This window comes from Adiantum capillus-veneris, chromosome 12 (assembly GCF_014529385.1).
Source record: "Adiantum capillus-veneris isolate H3 chromosome 12, ASM1452938v2, whole genome shotgun sequence".
Taxonomy (NCBI): domain Eukaryota; kingdom Viridiplantae; phylum Streptophyta; class Polypodiopsida; order Polypodiales; family Pteridaceae; genus Adiantum; species Adiantum capillus-veneris.
The window spans coordinates 71,873,980-71,899,156 of record NC_140942.1 but is presented as its reverse complement, the minus strand read 5'-3'; the positions used below and the strand labels follow the sequence as shown (position 1 = coordinate 71,899,156).

Genomic DNA, 25,177 nt, shown 5'->3' with positions numbered 1-25,177 from the left:
TGTAGGCAAATTCCACCAAAGGTAGATACTTTTCCCATTGAGTCTTCTGATCCAAGATATAAGACTTCAATAAATCTAAAAGCACTGAATTGGCAATCTCAATCTGCGGGTGGAAAGATGATGAGAATTGCAACCGCGTGCCAATTTTCTCCCAAATTGCCTTCCAAAACAAACTTGTGAATCTGGGGTCCCTGTCGGAGACAATCATCTCAGGCATGCCATGTAATCTGAAAATCTGGGCCACAAACAGTCTCACTAAGTGATCTGGCGTGATTGTTTTCTTCACTAAGATGAAATGAGCCTGCTTGCTTAATCTCTCAATAACAGTTTGGATACCAGCGTGACGACTCTACGTTCTTGGGAGATCAAAAATGAAATCCATTGCAATACTTTCCCAGGGGCGGTGGGTAAGGGCAAAGGCTGTAACAATCCCTGTGCTTTATGCCTGTCAAACTTGACTTTCTGGCATACCAAGCAACTGCGCACAAACTCGTCCACATCCTTCTTGAGTCTCGGCCAAAAGAAGTATCTCTCTACCCCTTTCAAGGTGGTAGCAATGCCGCGGTGACCTGTAAAAATTCGGTCATAACCTTTTCCCTCAACGGCTGTGTAACGCACAACATGGTTTTCCTCATCAAGTAGCCATCCCGAATGGAATATCCCGCTACTGTCTCCCCATCCCATTTTCGTGTGAAAATGTCTGCAAAATCTGTATCTGTGGCATACTGATCGACCATATCCTCGAAGCTCCTATGATGTATCGCAGAGATAGCCAGAACCAACGGCTTCCGAGACAAAACATCTGCCACCAAATTCTTCTATCCCTGCATATGGACAATTTGGAAGTGAAAATGTGACAAGATGTTCGCCCACCGTATCTGCTTTTTCGATAGTTTCTTTTGTGACAAGTAGTGTAAACTCTCATGGTCTGTAAAGACAGTAAAATCCGCTCCGAGTAGATAATGCTGCCACTGAGTAAGAGCATTGGTAACCGCCAAAAGCTCTTTCTCATAAATCTGTGCTGTCAATTCCGGCCTTGAGAACAATCGTCTCTTGTAAGCAATGACATGGCCTTCTTGCATTAAGACCGCACCCAGACTACGACCACAAGCATCCCAATATACTTCAAACGACTTCTGCAAGTCCGGCAAAGTCAAAACTGGTCGCGTAGTGAATTTCTCTTTCAAAGTCTGAAAGACAGTCACCTCTGTGGGTCCCCACGAGAAAGGGACTCCTTTCTTGTCAAGATATGCAAAGGGGAAGCAACCTCTGCAAACTTTCTAATGAACCGCCTGCAATGCGAACACAATCCAAAAAGCTTCTAACTTCATGGACATTCTTAAAATCGGGCCAATCACGGATAGTCTCTATCTTGGCCGGATCCATCTGCACTCCTGTTGCTCAGACAATGTGTCCCAAAAAGTGTATCTTTGGTAGGAAAAATTCACTCTTCTTCGCATTAATCACTAACTTGTGATCTCGTAATGCCTGAAAGACCTAGAGCAGATGTTCTCTATGTTCTGCCTCATCCTTGGAGAAAACAATGATGTAGTCAAAGAAAGTGCCAACAAATAGTCTGTACTCTTGAAAAATCCTGTCCATCATCCGGTTAAATGTCGTAGGAGCATTGGTTAGGCCAAAAGGCATCACCAAAAACTCAAATAACCCAAAAGTCGTCCGAAAGGCTGTCTTGTAGACGTCTCCCGATGCGATTCGGATTTGATGATATCCACTTTTCAAGTCGATCCTGCTAAAGCACGAGGATCCCTGTAAGTTGGTCAAGTAAAAATCATTGATTCTAGGAATCGGAAATTTGTTCTTGATGGTGATTTTGTTGAGAGCTCTATAATCAATGCACATTCTCCAAGATCCGCCTTTCTTCAAAACCAACAACACTGGAGAGCAATATGGTGAAGTACTAAGCTGGACACGACCCTTTTCCAAGAGGTCTTTCACTTGGTTCATAATCTCTTCGTTCTGGGCTCGGCTCACACGGTAAGGTGGCCGGTTCGGTAGTGTACTTCCAGGTATCAGATCAATGGTATGATCTTCAGGACGAGTGGGTGGTAACTCGCCTGGAAGGCCCTCTGAGAAGCAATCGACATGAACATGGAGAAAATCTTGGCGTTCTTTATCAAGTTCAGACATATTTGTCCTATCCTCATCACTCAACTCTTTTAAAAAGATCGAGTAAACAAACAAACTGGACTTCATTAACTTTGAAATGGCTGAAGCCGATACAATAGGGACACTCGCCCTTAAGTTTTACATCAAGTACAATGGTTTTGCCCTTCTTTATGGTCAAAGTCGCTTTCCTCGCTCGATAGTCGACCACGTCGTTGTTCTTGTGGTACCAGGGAATTCTCAAGAGGACATCACAACCTTCCAAAGGCATTATGTAAAAGTTCTCATGCCCCAAATAGCCCTGACAATGCAACCGAAGTTTGCCAACGATAGGTGTAATGGCTACGTCCCTGTCAGGTGTCGCTAGAACTGCCTCTGCTAGTGGTCCCATCCGATCAGGAGTGATCTCGAGCCGCGCCGCCAATTCTGGTGAAATGAAGTTGGCCTTGGCTCCTCCATCAAAGAAGATCAAGGCTTTTTGGTCTTTCACTTTGCCCCAAGCTTGGCAAAGTTCTGTACTCTCGTCCATCGTGCTGGGATCAATACTCGCACAATTTGGAACCAGTCGTGTTTTCATCTTGCCTTTTCTTCCACGTTGCTCAGCTGCTCTCGAACTCTTAGGCCTCTCATCGTCCTTGTCATTCTGTTCTTTTTGTGCCTTTTTAGGGCACTTCGTGGAGATATGCCCAGTTTCCCCGCATCCAAAGCACTTCCCCTCCTTGATGTAGAGAGCTCTCTCTCTCGAGGAGTGAGTTTGGGTCGTGCATCCTTTTCTTTCTTTTTTGGATTGCTCTTCCTCTTTCTACTTTCATTTGTGGAAGTCTATTCGGCTCTTTTCTTCATGATTTCATCTGTGGGGTAGGTCAAACTGCCCGAGTGAATGGCAGAACCCCGTTTCCATGACTCATCAACTTTTGAATGGAAGCTGACTTTTGTTCGAAGCAGTGATCTCGGATCTCTGTAGGCAGACCCAAGGTAAACCGCTCAATCTGTTCCTTGAACGAGATCTTCTTAAATGAAGAGGCGAATAGAAAAGAGCTCCAGAATCTCTCGCAATAAGCGTCCACTGTATCCTTCTTGGTCATCCGAAGATGGTTCCAAGCAGTTCGTATATCGCTTTCATACTCTCGAGTCAGCCATGAAGAAATAAAAAGTCTTTTGAATTTCAGCCATTTAACTGGCGCTGTCTTGTTTAATAGAAGCGTGAACCACCAAGTTCGAGCATTCCCCTTTAAGTAAGAGGTAGCCCTCCGAATCTTAGAGTGCTTCGAGTAATGCCCTCCCGAAAAAGCTATGTCAAACTGCTGTATAAAAGACAAAGCCTTCGAAGCATCTCTATAACCAAAAAATGTGTCAAATTTAATTGACTGTCCACCTTCCTTAAACTCTCGGACTTTCTTGCTTTTGTCTTCCAGAAAGTCATACTGGTTGGCTTTATAAAAATTCTTCTTCTTTGCATAAAAGCTAATGTCAAGCTTTGCTTTTTGCTTCGCTTTTTGCCTTTTCGGTCTTCTTCGCTCGAGTCAAATGAGCTGGAAGAACTATCGGAAGAAGAAGAAGAACTGGGTACTCCTTCAAATCGAACATGCTTCTTCTGCTTTCTTGCCGATTCAAAAGTAGACTGACGACCCAAATAACCCAGGAATTCAGCGCCTTTCTTCTGCTGCTTTTTAGCTTTTTTTTGCGCGTCAAAAAGCTGAGCAATTCATGCATCAACCACCTCTTCTAATTCTTGATCTGTGTACATTCTGGGAGTAGGAGGTTTCTTGAGAGCCGGTTTGAGGGGTGGTTCCCTGGTCTTCCGCCACTGTGAGTGCACCTCATCGAAAGAGGTCTCGCTCATATATTTTGCAAATTTTGATCCTTCGCAAAATTAAGCATCATCTTTGTTACATCGCTGATCAATCGTCGACACTCCATCTCTTCGGGCTCTGCCTGAGTAGGCCGAGGTGGGCCGTACTCGCTTGAATCTTCGTTGTGATCTCTTTCCGCATCTCCGGATGCAAAGGAAGTCGACTGATCTATGCCTGAAGCCATAAGTGCCGCGTAAAAAGGATCGGATTTTCTGTAGAAGAGAAATCGGCCGTGCTCTGATACCATTGTAGCAGACTGGACACTCCAAGTCGAGAATCTACCGTGACACCACAAATAATCACTTCAAAACAGTTCACAGTTCACAATTGATTCGACCCTGGCCCGGCGAAGTTCCGTGCCTAGAGATATTGGCCCCAAAGACTGGCGCCCCTTTCGGTATTTCTTTCTGTATTAATTTGCAACTCAGAGTACAAGCGAGTAGCCAGGACTCACTCTTAGACTCTGCGTCCAAATGCTCTGAGAAGTGAGAGCCAAAACTACTTGTTTAAAGAGTTTACAAGGGATGCCAAAAGCAGAGCCCCAAAAGCTGTTTCAAAAGCCTTCAAAAATAAAAGCAAAGAGCTCTCTAAAATAAAGCACCCTATTCCTAAAAGCTACCCCTTCATTTGCGTAGGAAAAATCAGCCTTGCCATGCGTAGCCAAAAAGCAAAAGTGCCGTACGCTGCTGCCACGTCAGCAACCCGCAAATCGCGCCGCAAATTCCGGGTATGCCACGTTAGCAATCAGTCCGTACCGCAGGCCACGTCAGCATTCACAGTCGCCATTTTCTCGGGAACAGCAGGGCGGTTGTGTGTGTATTGGGCAGCCTCGTCACCAAGTTGTGACAATTTGTTCTACTTGTTGTTGATGTGCCTTAATGGTCTTCCGGCTCCTGTTCCTACTAACATTCAACATTAATTAAATTTTCTTTCATGGAAAGGAGCTCTTTTCTTTGTTCTTCAGATTGGATGATTTCTCTTTCCAGCTCAGCCTTCAGATGGGTAATGTTAGACTGCTTGATAGAAGTCTGGGCTTCCATTGTCTGACCGATGGCATTGAGTATAGTTTCCAACCCGTGTGGGTCGTGGCAACACAACCATCCAAGATGGTTTCTGGATCTATCTTGTTAGTTTTGTATGTGAGTACAGGAACTTTATATGGAGCTGGCAGCTTCTGAGATGTATTCATGACCATGCTGCCTACCAATTTGCTCTTTTGCAATGCCTACAACCTTTCTACTGATGATTCATTAATAGTAGAGTAATGACAGCAGGTTGTTCAGAAGTTGTTGCCAACTCAGGACTCTTCCGCATTTCAATTGCAGTCTTTGGGGTAGTACTTGGCAGCACTATTGCTGTTTGTCACAAACTGCTGATGTGTCAAGCCACTGAAGAACGGAGCCAACCTATAGATCTCGGCAGAGTAAACCCTAAGAAGTAGAAGTAGAAGCAGCAAAAGAAGAAGTGGAAGTGTTCACACCAACTTATGGCCGATGGGGCCTGAGTGACTAAAGGCATTAATTTAAGCATCCAAAGAACTTGCACAAAAGATGATGTTGTGGTGGCTGTACAGCCACTCGTGATTTGCAATGGCAGTGCCACGTGGCAGACTATATGGACAATCCCGGATTTCGCGCTGATAGGCTGTACGGATTTCCAAAAATTGCGCCGAAAGCTTTTGGGCGTCAGCTGTTAGGGCAGTTGCTTTTGAGTTTTAGCTTTTCATGAAAATTGCTTTTCATAGGCCAAGGGCCTTTAAATATGAGGCAAGGGCTCATTCTCTGGCATGCTCCGCATGAGGTGCAGAGGATGGAGTATTGACGATGTACTGAGTTCAAGCAATATAAAGAAATACCGAAAGGGGCGCCAAGGTTTGGGGCCAATGCTCTCTTGGGGGGGATTTCTTCCACTCCCCGTCTCGTGTGTCGTGCATCTCTTTCAGTTCAGTTGTTATGGAAGTACTAAAAGTCTGTTTAGTCTGTTCTTTTCTGTTGGCACGTGGTGCCTGTCTTGTGATAGTGGTATCGAAGCTTGAGGCGTGTGCTTTTCTCAAAGCATACCGGTCCTACCAAAGAGCAGACAGAGCACTCTGGCACCGTGGAAATTGTTATCAAAGAATCTTCGGGACCCGACCCCGGACTTATTAGCCACTCCCACCCTTACTTCATCGCGTAAGGAGCGCGCTCCCGTCTTGTAAGCATTAAATTGATGCAACCAAGAATGAATAACATTAGCATCCATCTTACCGTCATACTTACTGAATGTCAACTTCTCAGTGACGGGGTTGTTGAAATCCGCTTCTCGACTTGTGCTACTTGATGATTCGTCCACGTCCTTGAGTGGGTCGGACTTCGAGGTGAGTACTTGTAGGACCAACTCTTGCATGCATGGGTCTCTCTGTGCCTCACGTTCTAATTACAAGGCCGCTCGTCTGTCTTCGGCTGCTATGCGTTGGGCTTCGCGTGCTTGCTCACGCTCAAGCTCAATAGCTGCCTTTCTTCCTTCGGCTGCCAAGCGCGCTTACTCACGCTCACACTCACGCTCCAAGGCTACCTTTCTTTCTTTGGCCACCAAGCGTGCTTGCTCACGCTCACGCTCTAAGGCGCCTTTCTGTCTTCTCGGAAGGCGGCTCGTTGCGTCTCTTGTTGTAGCATCATGTTCATCATCGTCTTGACCAAAGCCTCCATAGGATTTGGTACAACCCGTGGCGTAGATGGGGAAGGAGGGTCGGGAAAACCTCTTGGTGGGAAAAAATATTCATCACCACCTCAATGCTCATCATCTTCACGCAAAGTATTCATTCCGCTTCGGGTGATGACCATACACTAAGATCTTTGGTACTTAAGTTCACGAGGAACTTGGGTTCTTGAGGTTCTTGGGCTTGCAATCGGTGTTAGAGAAGGCTTCTCTTACCCGAGCTTGACTCTTCCTTGCGGGTGTACCCCTTGGTGGCCTTGTGCTCACACCAAGGTTTCTTTTTCCCACCTCATGTGGATTGGCCGGCCGCTAAGTGCACGGTCCGCTCTCAATGAGTGAAGAGGAACATGGGGAGGCCGGACAAGCCCTTCTTTCTTGGGTTACCTGTCTCTCTTCAAAAACACGATTAGGAATCGACAGGCCCAAGTGGACTTGGGTTATGTGTGACCGCAACAAGCAAAAAATTTCTTGCGGTTCTTTCCTTGAGTGATATAGAACACTGCCAAAGCTTTGTTACCAATGTAAGGTGCAGTGGAAGTGAATGTTGACTTTGCTCAAGATGAGTGCTCCAAATGTTCAAGGGTTCCTTTTACTTACGGAAGGGAGAGCCTTCCGTTCCTTTAGTAAGAGAGTGCAATGATCACAAACAAAGTGAATGACACTGTGAATGAAGGTGCTGAGACTGAGAGAGAGAGAGAGAGAGAGAGAGAGAGAAGAAGAAGACTGAGAGAGAGAGAGAGAGAGAAGAAGAAGACTGAGAGAGAGAGAAAAGAAAGAATATGACACCAGACGGTTCTCAAACCCTCCTCTCTAGGGCCCTCCTCTCTATGGCGAGAGAGGTCTATGCTATTGATTGCACAAATTTGGTACAATAGTCTAGATGCAATGGACTTGCTGACGATGTCGACGACAATGATGACGACGACGGGGACGGGCTGAAATCTGAAAACGCTAGGGCTGAAATCTGCAAATTCTGACTTTTTGCTGAATTCTGACACTGTGTTGGTGAGGATGGAAATGGCAACGTGACGACGATGCGCTGAAAACTCAGATGCTGAAATCTGCGGACAGCGGGCTGAATTTGAAAACGTTGGCTGATCTGACGGCACGGCGAGGATTTGCTGCGGGTAGGTGAGATCTACGAGGCTAAGGGCTAACACTGCGGTGTCTAAGTGCTGAAAACTGAAAACGCTGATGCACTGGGGCTGATCTGATGCTGGAAATTGCAAAACGCTAAGCAAGGTCTGCAACTGAAAAACGCCATGTGGTCGGTAGCAAAAACGTCAAGGCTGATCTGCAACCTAAAAACGCTATGCTGAATCTGTTGGTTGGAAACGCTAGGGCCTCCTACCGGTCTTGCCGAGATGGTGCACTGCAAGTTGCTGGAACTTCTTCTGCCTCTTTTCCCAGAAAGTGCTAGCGCTAGGTTTATTTATAGTAGTTTAGCAAAATTACCCTACCCAGTTTTCCAACAAAAGTCACTTATTAAGTAATAAGTGAAAAATGGATAAATTGGGAAAATGGGTTTTGTGCACGATAAAATGCTCATGATGGGTACTGAATGTCATGTTGATGATCATGCAATGTGCAACCAGAGGATATGCAACAACTCTAAGTGCCTAGACATGCACGGCCCGCGCACAGGCTCACAAAGGTGCCAGAACACTTCCTAAGCTGACGTGAACCCTCGACCTGAAGTAGCTACATGCACATAGGGTTAGATGTGCACGTGACATCCCCTCCTTTTCAAAGTGAGATACTGGTACCGAGCTGCATGGCTTCCTTGTAGTCTGTCAACAACTCTGGGTAATCTTTGAAAAACTCTTCATCAACCCACACTGCCTTGTGGGTTCTTCAATCGTTGAACTTCAAAAAGTACTGTTGGACTTGCTTCTTTGAGCCATGGCGAAACCGATGCAACAACACTTGCTCGGGCTCCATGACTTTAGCTTAATCGATGATCTCGGGCTCTTCTTCTTCGGAAATGTCCTTCGGAGGTGTTCCTTGAAACAGTTTCAGCCAAGAAACATGGAAAACTTGTGCATTGACCATGAGTTAGGCAATTGCAATTTCATCTAAACCTCATTGATCTTTTTAATGACAGGAAATGGACCATACATTTTGAAAGACAACTTAGGACACTTCTTTACGACTTGTTTAAGATTCATGATTCTTAAATAAACCCAATCCCCTTCCTTGATAGAAACATCTTGACGATGCTTGTTAGCCTGTCGTGATTAAGACTCCTCAGCCTTGCTTAGCCGAAGCTTCACACTCTCAGAAATCTCATCCAACGATGACTTTCAGCATTAGCATCAGGCATTGGACCGAAGAATCTTTTGATTTTTTCCAGAGGTGTTTATTCCCCGGTGCCCACCCGTGAGAGAGTCGTGAGCATCGTGCAATATGGTTGCCCTGAGAGAGGGCAACACACATTGACGGTGACGAAAATACAACGAACCTTCACGAATGAGATAGTTGCTAGGCCCTTGGGAAGCAAGAGCCTGCAACCATTGCTTACTAAACTCATAATCTGCATACTGGTTCTTCATGCTGTCGAAAGACACACCCTGAAGAGAAACTGTGGATCTCGACCCAAGAGCCAGGATCTGGGGTTAGCTTTAACAGGCACATTCTCAATCAAACCTCCAAGCTGCTCAAAAATTGTGACCACCTTGCTTGGCGATCACTCCAATGTGCATTAGGCATAGACTGGAGCCACTTGAGGACTTGGTGATCTGCGCAAACTGTGAACTCTCTACCATACAGAAAATGCTTCCAATGCTTGAGAGAGTGAATGACAAACAAAAGTTCTTTGTCATAAACTGAATCGTTCTTTTTTGCACTATTCAATTTCCGACCAAGAAATGCAACTAAACGACCATTCTGTTGAAGCATAGCATCTATCGCGACATTGCTTGCATCCGTCCAGACCTCAAAGGGATCATCCCAAGAGGCAAGGATGAGACACGACGCTTCTGTCACCACAACCTTGAGAGTTGCAAAAGCCTCAATGACTGCTTCGAGCAAATCCACGTGTTGTCGGCGAGTCTTTACCCCTTTCAAAACATCGGTCATGGGTGCGGCAATGCGTTCAAAATTCTCTATATGCGAACTATATGCTTGACATAAACCAAGAAAAGAACGCACATCATATGTAGTTTTGGGCAAATCCCAATTATGTACCTGTACCACCTTCGTGGGATCTAGCTTGACGCCTTTTGCAGAAATGATATAACTCAAATAAGTAACTTCAGTGAGAAAAACCTTAGATTTCTTAGCTGCAATGTACAGCTGACTCTCATCCAGACGGGTTAAAACCCTTTCTACATCCTTTTCATGTTGTTCCCACGATGCATAAAAAATGAGAATATCATCAAGAAAGATGAACACACACGCCAACCATATCACCAAAACGGCCTATTTTTAAACGGTTAAATGTATCCACAGCACCTGTCAATTCAAAAGGCAGGACCACATACTCCCATTGCCCTCGCTCTGGGCGAAAAGCGGTCTTATAGATGTCGCCTTTGAATGCCCTTACCTGACCTTACTGAAAACCTTTGGCCCATTGAGCCTATTGAGGATATACTCAATATGACGCATCAAAAACTTGTTCTTGACGGTCATCTTGTTCAATGTCGTGTAATCAACACAGAGACGAGATGAACCATCGTTCTTGCGGACAAATAAAATAGGAGCAGCAAAAGGATTTACACTAGGACGTATGAATTCTCTGGCCTCCAACTCCGTGAGTTGCCGCTCTAACTCTTCTTACTGAGTCTTGTTCAAACGATAGGGAGCCTTACTGATTGGCTGTGCTCCTTCCGTGAGTTCGATGTGGTGGTCCTTCGGCCGCTCAGGAGGGAGACGAGGTGGTAGATTATCCTGCAAAAAGAGGTGCTCACACTTGGTAACCAAAGCTGAATATCGTCGAATGCTCTGGGTAACTGGAGAGGCATAGATGAATGTCGCTTTGTACTCCTCTTCGTAATTCACGCTTCGCTTGCACATGGGAAATGAGAGATAAAGAATGCAGATCCTCCTCACACTAATGATCATGGGAGAGTCACTTTTGGCATTTAGAGTGAGAGTATCGTCCGCCCAATCAATGAGAGGGTTATGGTCACGAAACCCCAAAAGCATATCACATCCTGAGAGAGGAGACACGAGAAATTTTCTACGGAAGGCAGCTTGTTGAACAGTGAAAATCACATCTAGGTACTCTTGCGTAACGAGAGAGTCCATATCGAGAGCGAAGCCAGACACCTCGAGAGGAGTTGTCTGGCTAACCTCTAAGCGGGCTCTTTGTACAAGAGGCACCAATCACATCATGCATACTGTCTGAATCAAACAATATGGCAAAACGCCGACCCTTCACATGACCATAACATTTAAAGAGAGACTCATCAATGTGTGTGCTCGAAACATGTGGAGACTCAGATTGGTTCATTAGAGTGCTTGTGGTAGCTGTCGGTGCTATGGGTTCTTTAGGTGGTGCTGTCTTAGGACAAGCCTTCTCAATGTGACCCTTGACGTGACATTGATAACATCGACCTTCCTTAGCATAAATGACTTGTTCTTCTGTCGTTATGTATCCTCCTAAAACTCCTTGTGCGGCTTTTTCATCCGGGGTTAGCTTAGGTTTAGCAGGTGTTTTAGCTTTACCCTTAGATTCATTTTGAGAGTTCTTTTCCGAAGGAATAGAAGAAGATTGGCTAGAAGAGTTACCTTTCTTACTGTTCTGTGGGTTCTGAGGAGTCTGAGAGGTACTGTGGGAAGACTTGTTCTCCTTAGGCTTTCCTTTGTTGTGCTTCATCTCTTGGGAGAGAGCAATTGCTACCGCCTTGTTGAGATCCACGGGATCAAAGACTTCTGCATCAAACTTCATATACTCGTTCAACCCGAAAAGGAATGCCTCTTTGCGCTCAACATCCGATTTGCGTAATTGGGTACCGAGCTGCAAAACACGGTTAGAGAAAGACATGACTGGCATACCATTTTGCTTGAGATTGTATCAATCTTCTTTCAACCGCGCTAAGTACTGAGGTGGCATAAACCACGCCTTGAGCTTGTCTTGGAAGTCGGTCCCATCGAAGGAAAGGGGCACGCCTTCTTCGGCTTCCTCTAAATGCGCGGTCAATTGTGCCTCTTGGCATGTGTGATATCATTTAATGGCATCATCGGCAAGATACATGGCTGCCGTCAAAACTTTGCTATTTCCTGTTTTCTTAGTTGTTGCAAAGTAAGTATTAAATTGATGCAACCAAGAATGAATAACATTAGCATCCATCTTATTGTCATACTTATTGAACGTCAACTTCTTAGTGACGGGGTTGTTGGAATTCGCTTCTTGACTTGTGCTACCTGATGATTCGTCCATGTCCTTGAGTGGCTCGGACTTCGAGTTGAGTACGTGTAGGAGCAACTCTTGCATGCGTTGGTCTCTCTACGCCTCACGTTCTAATTACAAGGTTGCTCGTCTGTCTTCGGCCGCTATGCGTTGGGCTTCGCGTGCTTACTCACGCTCAAGCTCAATAGCTGCCTTTCTTCCTTCGGCCGCCAAGCGCGCTTACGCACGCTCACGCTCCGAGGCTACCTTTCTTTCTTTGGCCGCGAAGCGCGCTTGCTCACGCTCACACTCTAAGGCTATCTTTCTGTCTTCGCGGTCGCGATCCAGGGTGGCGCGTTGCGCCTCTTGTTGTAGCATCATGTTCATCATTGTCTTGACCAAAGCCTCCATAGGATTTGGTACAACCCGTGGTGTAGATGGGGAAGGAGGAGGGTCGGAAAAACCTCATGGTGGGGAAAATTCTTCTTCACCACCTCAATGCTCATCACCTTCACGCAAAGTATTCATTCCGCTTTGGGTGATGACCATACACAGATCTTTGGTACTTCAGTTCACGAGGAACTTGGGTTCTTGAGGTTCTTGGGCTTGCAATTGGTGTTAGAGAAGGCTTTTCTCTTACCCGAGCTTGACTCTTCCCTGCGGGTGTACCCCTTGGCGGCCTTGTGCTCACACCAAGGTTTCTTTATCCCACCTCACATCGATGCCTGCCACTAAGTGCACGGTCCGCTCTCAATGAGGAAAAGAGGAACAAGGGGAGGCCGAACAAGCCCTTCTTTCTTGGGTTACCTGTCTCTCTTCAAAAACACGATGAGGAATCGACACGCCCAAGTGGACTTGGGTTACGTACGACTGCAACAAGCAAAAAATTTCTTGTGGTCCTTTCCTTGAGTGATACAGAACACTGCCAAAGCTTTGATACAAATGTAAGGTGCAGTGGAAGTGAATGTTGACTTTGCTCAAGATGAGTGCTCCGAATGTTCAAGGGTTCCTTTTACTTACGGAAGGGAGAGCCTTCCGTTCCTTTAGTGAGAGAGTGCAATGATCACAAACAAAGTGAATGACACTGTGAATGAATGTGCTGAGACTGAGAGAGAGAGAGAGAGAGAGAGAGAGAGAGAGAGAGAGAGAGAGAGAGAGAGAGAGATAACAGAATACGACACCAGACGGTTCTCAAACCCTCCTCCAAGGGCACCCCTCATTATGGTGAGAGAGGTCTATGCTATTGATTGCACAAATCTGATACCAATGGTCTAGATGTAATGGACTTGCCGACGATGTCGACGACAATGACAACGACGAGGACAGGCTGAAATCTGAAAACGCTAGGGCTGAAATCTGCAATTGCTGACATTCAGTTGAATTCTGACATTGTGTCTGTGAGGACGGCGATGGTGACGACGATGCGCTGAAAACGCAGATGCTGAAATCTGTAGACAGCGGGCTGAATCTGAAAACGCTGGCTGATCTGACGGCACGGCGAGGATCTGCTACAGGTAGGTGAGATCTGCGAGGCTAAGGGTTGAATCTGCGGTGTCTAAGTGCTGAAATCTGAAAACGCTGATGCACTGGGGCTGATCTGACGCCTACAACTGAAAAACGCCAGGTGGTCAGTAGCAAAAACGCCAAGGCTGATCTGCAACCTGAAAACGCTATGTTGAATCTGTTGGTTGGAAACGTTAGGGCCTCATGCCGGTCAGGGTTGTTCTCGTCCATCAGACGGAACGAGGCGTACGGTGGCGTCCGGTGGCATCCCATCCGATCAAGGTGTCCATTGCGTCCGATGGTTTTTTAGTACGTTTGACCGGTTTTTTAGTCCGTTGACTGTGCTTTTTTTTGGGAGGTTTTTGGGTTACCTTTTGGCATAGGATCCCTCCTACCTAGCCTAGGATCCCCCCCCCCCCCCCCCCCCCCCCCCCCACCACCTCCCACATGCCCTGAGCCTCCTCTCTCTCTCTCTCTCACACACACACACACACACACACACGCATTGCTTTGGATTCCATTAGACTCCTCTCTTCCTCTCCCTCTCCCTCTCTCTCATTGCTTTGGTCCTTCACCTTGGATTCCATTAGGCTCCTCTCTCTCTCTCTCTCTCTCATCCTCTCATCTAACTCTCCCTTGTTCAAGGGCAAGTATCTACACTCTAAATCTATATATGGATGCCCTCTTTCTGTTCTTCTCCATTATGTTCCAACTCAAGGCTCAAGCTCACGAGTCATTCTCAAGCTCTCTCATGAGTCATGAGAGATTGCTCAATGGCTCAATGAATCCAGGATAAGCCCAGGTTCACCCTTAAAGGAAAGTGCAAGGTATAGACCCATGGTAGTCACCCACAAGACAATATAACCATCAGCTCCATCCTACATAGTATTGACTAAATACCACGACATCCCCACTGTTATAAGCAATTGTCTAATTGTCCCAAGTGTAAAATCTATGGTTAAGAATCGCATGTTTTTATTTTTGAACGTACGTAACCATGTCGTACGACATAAAATTTTCTAGTTCGATGAGTACCGTACGTCTTCATACGTGGACAAAACGTACGTGACGTACGAGACCACCCTAATGCCGGTCTTGCTGAGAAGGTGCATTGTAAGTTGCTGGAACTTCTTCTGCCTCTTCTGTCAGAAAGTGCTAGCGCTAGGTCTCATTTATAGTAGCTTAGCAAAATTGCCCTACCCAAATTTCCAACAAAATTCACTTATTAAATAATAAGTGAAAAATGGATAAATTGGAAAAATGGGTTTTGTGCACAGTAAAATGCTTATGATGGGTACTGAATGTCATGCTGATGATCATGCTGTGTGCAACCAGAGGATATGCAACTACTCTAAGTGCCTGGACATGCACGACTTGCGCACAGGCTCACAAAGGTGCCAGAACACTTCATAAGCTGACTTGAACCCTAGACCTGAAGTAGCTTGTCCACATGTATCACAAGACGGGCACCACGTGTCAATAGAAAAGAACAGACTGAACAGACTATTAGCACTTCAATAGAAACATAACTGAGAGAGAGAGAGACGACACGCGACACGGAGTGGCGGAATTGCACCCCAGAGAGTATTGGCCCCAAACCTTGGCACCCCTTTCGGTATTTCTTTATATTGCATCAACACAGTATAAGCTGGTACTCCAGACTCGAGGAAGCATGCCAGAGAATGAGCCCTAACCTCATATTTAAAGGTTCTTGGCCTCAAAAGCAATTACAGTGAAAAGCCTTCAAACTCAAAAGCATCTGGTCCAAAAGCAAAGCCAAAAAACTGCCAACGTAATTTACGGAAATCCGACAGCCTACCACGTCATCAGCCAGCGCAAAAACGCAGAATTTCGTACAGCTTGCCACGTCATCTTGCCAGCGCAATTTTAAGATCTACCACGTCATCAATTTTTGCGTGTGTGCGGGTCTTGCTTTATTTTAATCCTTTATGTCACTTGAGGCCCCATCGGACGGGGTCCCCATAAGTTGGTAGGACTTCTTTTGTTACTTGCTCTTCTTAGGGTTTGAGCCCCTCGGTCGGTATCTGTAAGTTGGCTCCATTCTTTAGGCTTTGACACGTCAGCAGTTTGTGACATCTCCCCTTCTTGAAAGAGAGTAATCGTCCGCGATTACAACATATCTGCAAAACAACTCAAGTTACCTCAAAAATTTTCGAGGGTCATCCCGAGGGACAATCAGTTTGCTCTTTTTTGTTAAGGAGTTAGCTTCTCCTTTCTGCTCTTTTGATCAAGGAGTTAGCTTCTCCTATCGGCTGTTTTGATCAAGGAGTTAGCTTCTCCTTTCTGCTCTTTTAATCAAGGAGTTAGCTTCTCCTTTCGGCTGTTTTGATCAAGGAGTTAGCTTCTCCTTTCTGCTCTTTTAATCAAGGAGTTAGCTTCTCCTTTCGTCCAGATCAGAACTCTTGATATTCCGGCGTAGTAAAATTAGCCATCACACCCAGACCGTACTGATCTTCCGCACTAAATTACATACCCAGGCAACCTTATCCAATTAGGAATATTCAGTAATTGGCACATCACAATGCAACACAAATGCTTACATATGCATGTTACAAGACACAACAAACAGCGCCGTTGAGCACTCCTCCGAGACAAACGGTCTGCGGTATGAAGCTACTCAACGACTACCTCGTCTCCCTCCCCGCAAATAACCTAAAAAGGTCCGAGCCATGAGCTCAAAGGACTGTACAACCAAACGCTCCCCAGACCGCAGTCTGCGTCGCTTGGAGGTTCAAGCATACAACCAAACGCTCCCCAGGCATCGGCCTGCGTCGTTCCGAGGTTTTCAAACAATACCAAAACAGTTGTTCTCACTTCTCCACCTGGGAGTAAAATCACCAATTATTGAAACCAATATTTAAAACCAGAGTCAGACAATTCAAATCGGCACCAAGACAGGTTTAAAAGAGATAGCATCCATTTCAAACAAATTTCAAACAATACTTTCTTAAACAATGTTCAAAAGTATACAACTAGAAAACAACTAGAGAAGTCATTCAGGGTTTTGTTCAGAGAACCGAACTTTGAGGACAACGGGCTTGCCCTTTTGCATCACGGTGATGGTTCGGTTCTGGACCTGGAGAGTTGCATCATTCTTGTCATGCGAGGGCATGCCCAAGAGAACGTCGCAATTGCCCAACTTCATAATGTGGAAATCGGCTTTTCCATGATAATCTTGTATAGTCACTGGAAGTGCACCAATGAGCGGTAGCATTTTCTGAGTTTGCCTCGTGGCTAGCTCAACTTCAATTTCTCCACCCTCTGCATCATAAGCAAAGTGCATCTGCTTCAAGAATTCTGGATGGATGAAGTTCTCCATAGCTCCGGGGTCAAAGAAAATAAGGGCTTTCAAGCCGTTGAATTTTCCATAAGCTCTGCATAATTCATTAAAACTCTCGAAGTGTATACCATAAATATCGGGTACTAGTCCAATAGCAGGTCTAGCCTTCTTGGCCGGAGGTGGCCCTGGGGATCTGTATGTCATGGGAGCAGAAGGTTGCACTGAGGACGTCGAGGCTCGCTCAGGACATGTATTGAACGTATGCCATGTTTGGAAACATTCGAAGCATCGGCCTTCCTGTAACAAGGCGTCTCGTTGACGTTGTGTCAGACGAGGCCGCTGAGATTGGCTTTCACGGGATTCCCGAGAATTTGTTCGTTGTTGTCGGGAGTTTTGGTTAGTGGCCGAAGGTTCTTCTGTGGTAAACTCCAACATTCCTTTCATGAGCTTGTAGCCGACCGTGGCATGGTCCATAAACTCTTGCATGGTAGATACTTGCTTGGAGAGACAATATTCTTGCAATGGTGATGGTAGTCCAATGGTGTAGCGCTCGCACTGGTCCTCCAAAGGACACTGGAAGGTGCACGTCGAGAAACCTTTGGTTATAGTCGTCCATGGTTTCGGTGGCAAGCATTTTCAAGTTGCCCCACTCTGCCAAAATCCGGACTTCAAACATCGAAGTCATGTAACTACGTGCAAAAACTGTCTTGAAAGCTTGCCAGGTCCTTGGAGCATGCGGTTGTGTTGCGATTGAACTCCACCATTGCATAGCATTTATCTTTAAGAAATCTTGCGGCTCGAGAAATCTTGGATTCTTCTGTATAGTTCCCAAAGCATCGATGTTGTCGAATTGTTGTAGGAACTGCAATGCTTTCTTGCGATCTTTCACCTCGGAAAAAGTGAAAAATTTGACTGTCGTGCCACTATCTTTGAAATTTTTGGGTTGGTTAGGCGCATGTCCCAAATATGGATAATAAGGGTATTCATATGGGCTCCAAACATTGTAGCCTGGTGGTGGAGGTGGGGGCAATGGCGGTGGCAAAGGCGGTTGCACTGGATCAGGGTCAGATGGCTGTACCATATTCCTGAAGACTCCCCCGATCGGAACAGATGGTTGAGAAGGTTGCCGGTTGGAAGCTCTTGTACTTTCTAGTGCCGGAGGAGGAGGTACCATCTGGGGCATCAGAGGGGGTAACATGTAGCTCAAAAATTGTTGAAAACTTTGCAGCATTGGAAGATTCTGCTGAGGATGTCGCGAAAGAATGTCGTGAAGCTCGTTGAGCAGAAACTGCAATTATTTTGCTGAATCCATGAATTCCAAGTTTTGGGTTCTTGATGGCTTATGCCCTGTAAGACACAGCGATGAAGACGGGAGCGCGCCCGATGCTCGATGAAGTAAGGGTGGGAGTGGCTAATAAGTCCGGGGTCGAAGGTCGGAGATACCTCAAATAAAATTCCAATAGCTCTGTCTGCTCTTTTGTAGGACCGGTATGCTTTCAGAAAAGCACACGCCTGAGGCTTTGATACCACTGTCACAAGATGGGCACCACGTGTCAATAGAAAAGAACAGACTGAATAGACTTTTATCACTTCAATAGAAACAGAACTGAGAGAGAGAGAGATGACACGCGACACGGAGTGGTGGAATTCCACCCCATAGAGTATTGGCCCCAAACCTTGGCGCCCCTTTCGGCATTTCTTTATATTGCATCAACACAGTACAAGCTGGTACTCCAGACTCTGTACCTTCTCGAGGAAGCATGCCAGAGAATGAGCCCTAACCTCATATTTAAAGTTCCTTGGCCTCAAAAGCAATTAGAGTGAAAAGCCTTCAAACTCAAAAGGATCTGGTCCAAAAGCAAAGCCAAAAAGCTGCCAGCATAATTTACAAAAATCCGTACAGCCTGCCATGTCATCAGCCAACACAAAAACGCGGAATTCCGTACAGCTTGCCATGTCATCTTGCCATCGCAATTTTCGAAAATCTGCCACATCATCAGTTTTTGCGTGTGTGCGGGTCCTGCTTTATTTTAATCCTTTATGCCACTTGGGGCCCCATCGGACGGGGTCCCCATAAGTTGGTAGGACTTCTTCTGTTATTTGCTCTTCTTAGGGTTTAGGCCCCTCGGCCGGCATCTGTAAGTTGGCTCCATTCTTTAGGCTTTGTCACGTCAGCAGTTTGTGACAACATGCACATAGGGTTAGTGTCACGGAGACGTGGCAACTGTTAACTATGTCACGAGGACGTGGCAATTGCTAACTTTAGTTGTTGGTTTCTTTCCAAGGGGTTTTGTTTTATTTTTGAGACCCTCTTCTTGAAGTAGCAAACGGTCGGACATTGCATGGCCAATGTGAACGGTAGTTTCACCCGCAGATGGGTATTGGTCGGCACTAGAATTCGTATGGTAAGAGGATGTCTAGGCTCAGAGCAAGATCATATAGGTCCCCCCGTCGCACTTAGCAAGTTGGTGGATACTAGGAAGCGAACTCAATAAAGGCCTAAAGTCAAGGTGTGACTACCAACTGAAAGTATCCGATAGTTGGGCCACATTGCATTTTTGGATGCGGTCCCAATGAGGATAGATGGTCAGAAGACAAGTCGGAGCCCAACGGAAGCATCTCCTAAAATTTAGGGAACTGCTATTTTGGGCCGAGAAATGTGTTCGCGTCATTACCTCCGGTATGACTAGGGGAACATTTTACAATTCTGTCGCGAAGTCAACTGGGCAACCTGTCAGGATATTTTTAAGCGGCAAACCCGAAACGGGAAAATGCTTGTAAATGCGCCAAGTGTCATTTTCTCACGGACTTTCCTCTTGCAGAAGAAGTGGCGCTGAATTTTATGATGGGAGAGACTTCATTTCAGCTTTTGTCACAGGTTAAGAGCTATGGAGTGCTTCCTTTCCCTCTTATGTACAGTCCGGTGCCAGGAGTGATACCGTGCACGCTATGCACTGCCCCCTCTCTCCCCTATGAGCAGTATTTATACCCCACTAGTGGGCTTTTCATTTGACCAATGTACAGTTATGTGGGTTCATGCACGATTGCCGAGGCAAGAGCCTCTTGCACAGGTACTGGATTAGCTAGCGGCTAATCCCCCGCAGGTACGAGTGAATTCGGAGAGGTTTCACGCCAGAAATCTCGTCCGATTTAAAGGGCAAGTAGCCCTACAGGTGCGGGAGCTCGAGGTCTTGCTACAGATGCGACCGGCACACGAAACGGAGCCCAAAACAGGGAATTACAGCCTGCTGTGTATTTTTGCAGCCCTAAATGGACCCTAATACCCCCAAGAGGTTCGAGGACGTTAGGGGACCGCTGTACAGGTGAACTGGCGCATTTTCGGGGCAGAAAACAGAGAATTCAGCGTGCTGCAGATTCTTGCCAGGTTTTGCAAAGTGTCCGTATGCGTCGGGAAAGTCACCTATTGCGTGGGGATACTGACTGTGAAGCGTCCTAGTATAGTTATGGTGCCGAAATCGGGCCAGAACAGGTGTTTCTTAGCCTAGATTGTGCGGGGCAGCTTGTAGGAGATCACATGTTTTATTCCCTCTATTAAAGAATAAAGAAATACGGAAAGGGGCGCCAATTTTGGGGCCTACAGGTTGTCAGCGTCTGCTCGGAGCATTCTAGCTTCCGAGCCGTGTGTGATTAAGTGTTAATTCCTGTTACAGGTTACCTTTGCAAAGTACTCTGTGTGTCTAAAGTAAAGAATTTCGGGTGAAAGCCAACGCCTACCACCCCACGGGCCGGTTTCAGTTAGATATGCACGTGACACATCTTCATCGCTCTGTCCTATAGGGCATAAGCAACAAAGATCACTTGCAAGAGAAGGATCAAGGAATTTTGAAGCGGTTGTTTTTTTCAAGAGGCAATGCCATGCAGTGGTAAATGTCTATAGCTACCAAGCCGCACACTTGAAGGACCTTGAAGGAAATTTTTGTGCGAAGTCATATGCCTTCAAATATCTTTCTTTGGAGTGTAGCTTCTGGCAGAGTGGGGTATCCTGAAAGGCTTGCCATAGAAACCTTAGCAGATTAAAACTTGAAATTTCTTGACATCTCTCAACAGGTGTCTCTTCTCAAGCTGATAACCTTGGAGGTCTAGTGTGATTGCTATGTCTTGAGACTACCATCATCGCCACATGAGTACTGTTTGTCCAATAGCTTATGGACCATGGTGCTATCGGCTACGACCTTATGGAAGGAACCTAACCCTAATTTTTGATGCAAGTTTCAGGATGGAAAGTCAATCGACTTTTTGAGCTCGACTGATGTCGAGATTTCTTTTTAAGTTTGAGTTCTGTTTAAGAACTTGTTTGGTGATTGTGTTTGGAATTTGTTTGAAATGGATGGTATTTGTTTTGAACTTGTCTTGGTGCCGATTTGAATTGTTTCACTCTTGTTTAATACTGGTTTCAATGATTGGTGATTTTTATTCCTTGGTGGAGTAATGAGAAATAATGTTTGAGAATGCTTGTTCATACTCATGGCCCGGACCCTTGTGGTTATTTGCGGGGGGAGTATTAAGAAGTGTAAGGTGTAGCGGAAGTGAATGTTGAACTTTGCTCAAGATGAGTGCTTCGAACTGTGCTCAAGGGTTTCTTTTACTTACGGAAAGGAGAGCCTTCCGTTCCTTTAGTGAGAGAGTGTAAATGATCACAAACAAAGTGGATAAACACTGTGAATGAAGGTGTTGAGACTTAGAGATAGAGAGAGAAGAATACGACACCAGAATGTTGTCAAACCCTCCTCAGAAGGCCCCACTCTCTATGGCGAGAGCGGTCTACTATTGATTGCACAAATCTCTACAATGCTTTGGACTTGCCGACGATGTCGACGACGATGAGGAAGACGACGAGACGGACTGAAATCTGAAAATGCTAATGGCTGAAATCTGCAAATCTTGTATCTGCTGAATTCTGACTCTATGTCAATGACGATATCGATGGCGACGATGTGACGACAACGCACTGAAAACGCAGATGCTGAAATCTGCATATTCCGGGCTGAATCTGCAAACTACGTTGGATTTTACCGTGCGACGAGGATCTACTGCGGGAAGGTGAGATCTGCGAGGTTTGGGGGACTCTACTGCGGTGTGTCTATGCTGAAAATTGAAAACGCTGGTGCATATGTTGAAGCCGTCGCGGAGAATCTGCAAAACGCTAGGGTTGTTGTATGATCCAAAAACGCTAGGGCTGAATTTGTCTTGTTGTCGCCAGATTGTCTTGCAAATGCAAAATGCTAAGCTGGTTGATGGAACCTACTATTGCCGGGCTTATTTGCTATGCAAAAACGCCAGTGCTTTGCTGTTGATGAAAATGCTGGCTGATCTTGGTAAAAACGCTAGGCTGGTGTTGGGGGGGGGGGGGAATCTTGCTGAGAAGGTGCCTGATGAACAAAGCGTTCCTGCTGCCTCTTCTGCCAGAAAGTGCTAGCGCTAGGGTTTCTTATATACTTGGCTATCAAAATTGCCCTACCTAGTTTCCAACAAAAGTCACTTAAAAATAATAAGTGAAAATTGGCTAAAATAGGGGAAATAGGTCTATGCAATGTAAACATGCTCCTGATGGGTTCTGATGGAAATTTGATGATCATGTTGTGTGCAACTAGAGGATATGCATCTAATCTAAGTGCCTGGACATGCACGGTCTGCGAACAAACTCACAAAAGTGCCAGAACACTTCCTAACCTTGCTGAACTGAACCCATGTCATGAAGTGGTTTGTCCACGTACACGTAGGGTTAGATGTGCACGTGACAAGAAGTTCGAGCAATGGTTACTCTCAGCACCTCCAAGCGACATAGGCTACGGTCTGGGAGGCGTTTCGTTGTAAAAGGCCTCTATATCTCCTGGCCAAGACCTTTTAGGTTATGCGGGAGGAGTGATGGAGGAGTCGTTGAACAACTCATGGCCCGAACCTGGATGGTTATTTACGGGGGGAGTGCTCATCGGCGACTTTATGTTTCTATGTCTTGTAACATGCATATGTGAGCATTTGTGTTGCACTGTGATGTGCCAACCATTGAATATTCCTTATTGGATGAGATACTTCTGGGAAATCAACCACCTTGGATATCAAGAGCTTCGATCTGGAATGAGACTCCTTATTGGATGAGATACTTCTGAGAAACCAACGACCCAGGATATGAAGAGTTCCGATCTGGAATGAGACTCCTTATTGGTTGAGATTCTTATGGGAAGTCAACGTCCGAGGACATCAAGAGCTCTGATTTGTTCCCTCGAAATGACCCTCGGTAATTTTTGAGCTAACTTGAGTTGTTTTGTAGATATGTTGCAATCGCGGACGATTTCCGCGATTACTTTCTTTCAAGAAGGAGGGATGTCACAAACTGTTGGTATGTCAAGCCACTGGAGAACGGAGAAAACTTGCAGATCCCGATCGAGTAAACCCAGAAGCAGCAAAAGAACACCAACTTATGGGACCGTTCTGATCGGGCCTAAGTGACTAAAGGCATTAAAATGAAGCATCCAAAGAACTTGTGCAGAAGATGATGATGTGGTAGTTGTACGAACGTCCGTGATTTGTGCTAGCAGTGCCACGTGGCAGACTATATGGATAGTCCCGGATTTTGCGCAGATAGGCTGTACGTATTTCCGAGAATTGCGCTGACAGGAGCAATTGCTTTTAAATTTTAGCTTTTCATGTAAACTGCTTTTCATAGGCCAAGGGCTCATTCTCTGGTATGCTCTGCATGAGGTGCAGAGGATGGAGTACCGGCAATGTATTGAGTTAAAGCAATATAAAGAAATACCAAAAGGGACTCCAAGGTTTGGGGCTAGTGCTCTCTTGGGGTGGAATTCCGCCACTCCCTGTTCGTGTGTCGTGCATCTCTTTCAGTTCAGTTGTTATGGAAGTGCTAAAATCTGTTTAGTCTATCCATTGACCTCGAAAAGATACGTGCGGTGCTGGATTGGCGTGTTGGGGTTAGCCCAACTTGGGCGGCCACTCCTATGCGAACAAGATGTAAAAGCCTTTCCAACGCTCAGATTTAAAGACTTAAAGCCTAAAAGCATCAAATATGAAAAGTTGAACTCTTCGAGATGAAAAACTAAAGGAGCGCTTGCGTAAGCTCAAAGATAGGAAGGAATCAGAGAGCCAAGCTATACTTGTTGAAGTACACGAAGCCAAAGTTTCCCTCAGGGAGAGTGTCATGGCCATTGAGAAGGGAGCCCATGAGGTAGCACATAAGAAGATTGACACCGAGATACAAGCAGCCCTACAAGAATGTCGACTTCAAGAATCTCTTGGGCTCAAGGTTAGGATTGAGGGGCTCGACTCACCATGGTGCACTGACGAGGATACTTTAGAAGAAGCAATCATCAAGCTTAATGACATTCTTTGACCAATTAACATCAAACCTGAAACTGTTTCTTGGATTGACGACGCTCACAAGGATAAAGAAGAACGGTTGAAGTTGCTACGCCAATCCCGATTCTTGAAGGGAACAAAGCTTTGGATTGCCGAGGAATTGACCACGGCTCAACTCAAGATCAAAGCAAGCGAACTCAAGAAGATGCATGAAGCCCGCAAGCAAGGAAAATGGGTAGTTTATCGAGGTGGGAAAGCCATTGTCCAAGAATTTCGAACTCCCAGACCAGCTCTCTCCTCACATGACCCCCCTTGGGTTTTCTTTTCTTTTCTTTTACCTTCTAGGTGGACTCTCAGTCCTTAATTGATATGTATCCGATGCATTCACTTAGAAGAAGGCGTTGTAATGTTTTGTTTTCGGTCCTATGGATCATATCTTACCTCTGTGGGACGATAATTTAATCTCTCTCTCTCTCTCTGTCTCAATGGAGCTCTATATTGTGTACGTGTAAACCACTCGGGATACCCGTGTGAGGCTGTCACCTAAAGAGACAAGACTTGAAGGAAAACCACTGTGAAATAGCTTTATGTCACATCAAGGAGGCATCACCGGGAGGTACTGAAGAAGACTAAGGTGTGGAACGACTACCTGAGAAAAGATCCGTGACGCTCTTCCATTGTCCGAGAAGAGCCGGCTGAGGTATCCCACTGACTGTGCAAGGTGTGCAGTAACTCTGACCAATTCTCAACCAAGTTAAAAGTAGCACGCAAAACATGTGTGCATCTAGCCTTCCAAATAATCCATAAATGAATTGCAAATTGTGACACAGACGATGCCATGCGGATAGGGATCAAAGTCATGGATTGTAGAAAGCAACATGTCCTACGTGCTTCGTCTATATTCCAAGTCTGCAAGCCTGAAATTGGATTTGATGCTTCCCCCTCATTGCGACCTTGGAAACTGCTGAAGTGCTGAAGCCAAGTAACAGTCCCCCTCATGTCGTAAAACCATCAAGCCTGCAGCATACATGCCGC

The 25,177-nt window shown here is 45.8% G+C and overlaps 1 protein-coding gene across 1 annotated transcript in view; it reads left to right on the top strand.

Moving 5' to 3' along the window:
* Positions 1–25,177, top strand: part of LOC147445923 (uncharacterized) — a 41,492-nt gene that overhangs the window by 14,854 nt on the left and 1,461 nt on the right. The window lies entirely within an intron of this gene.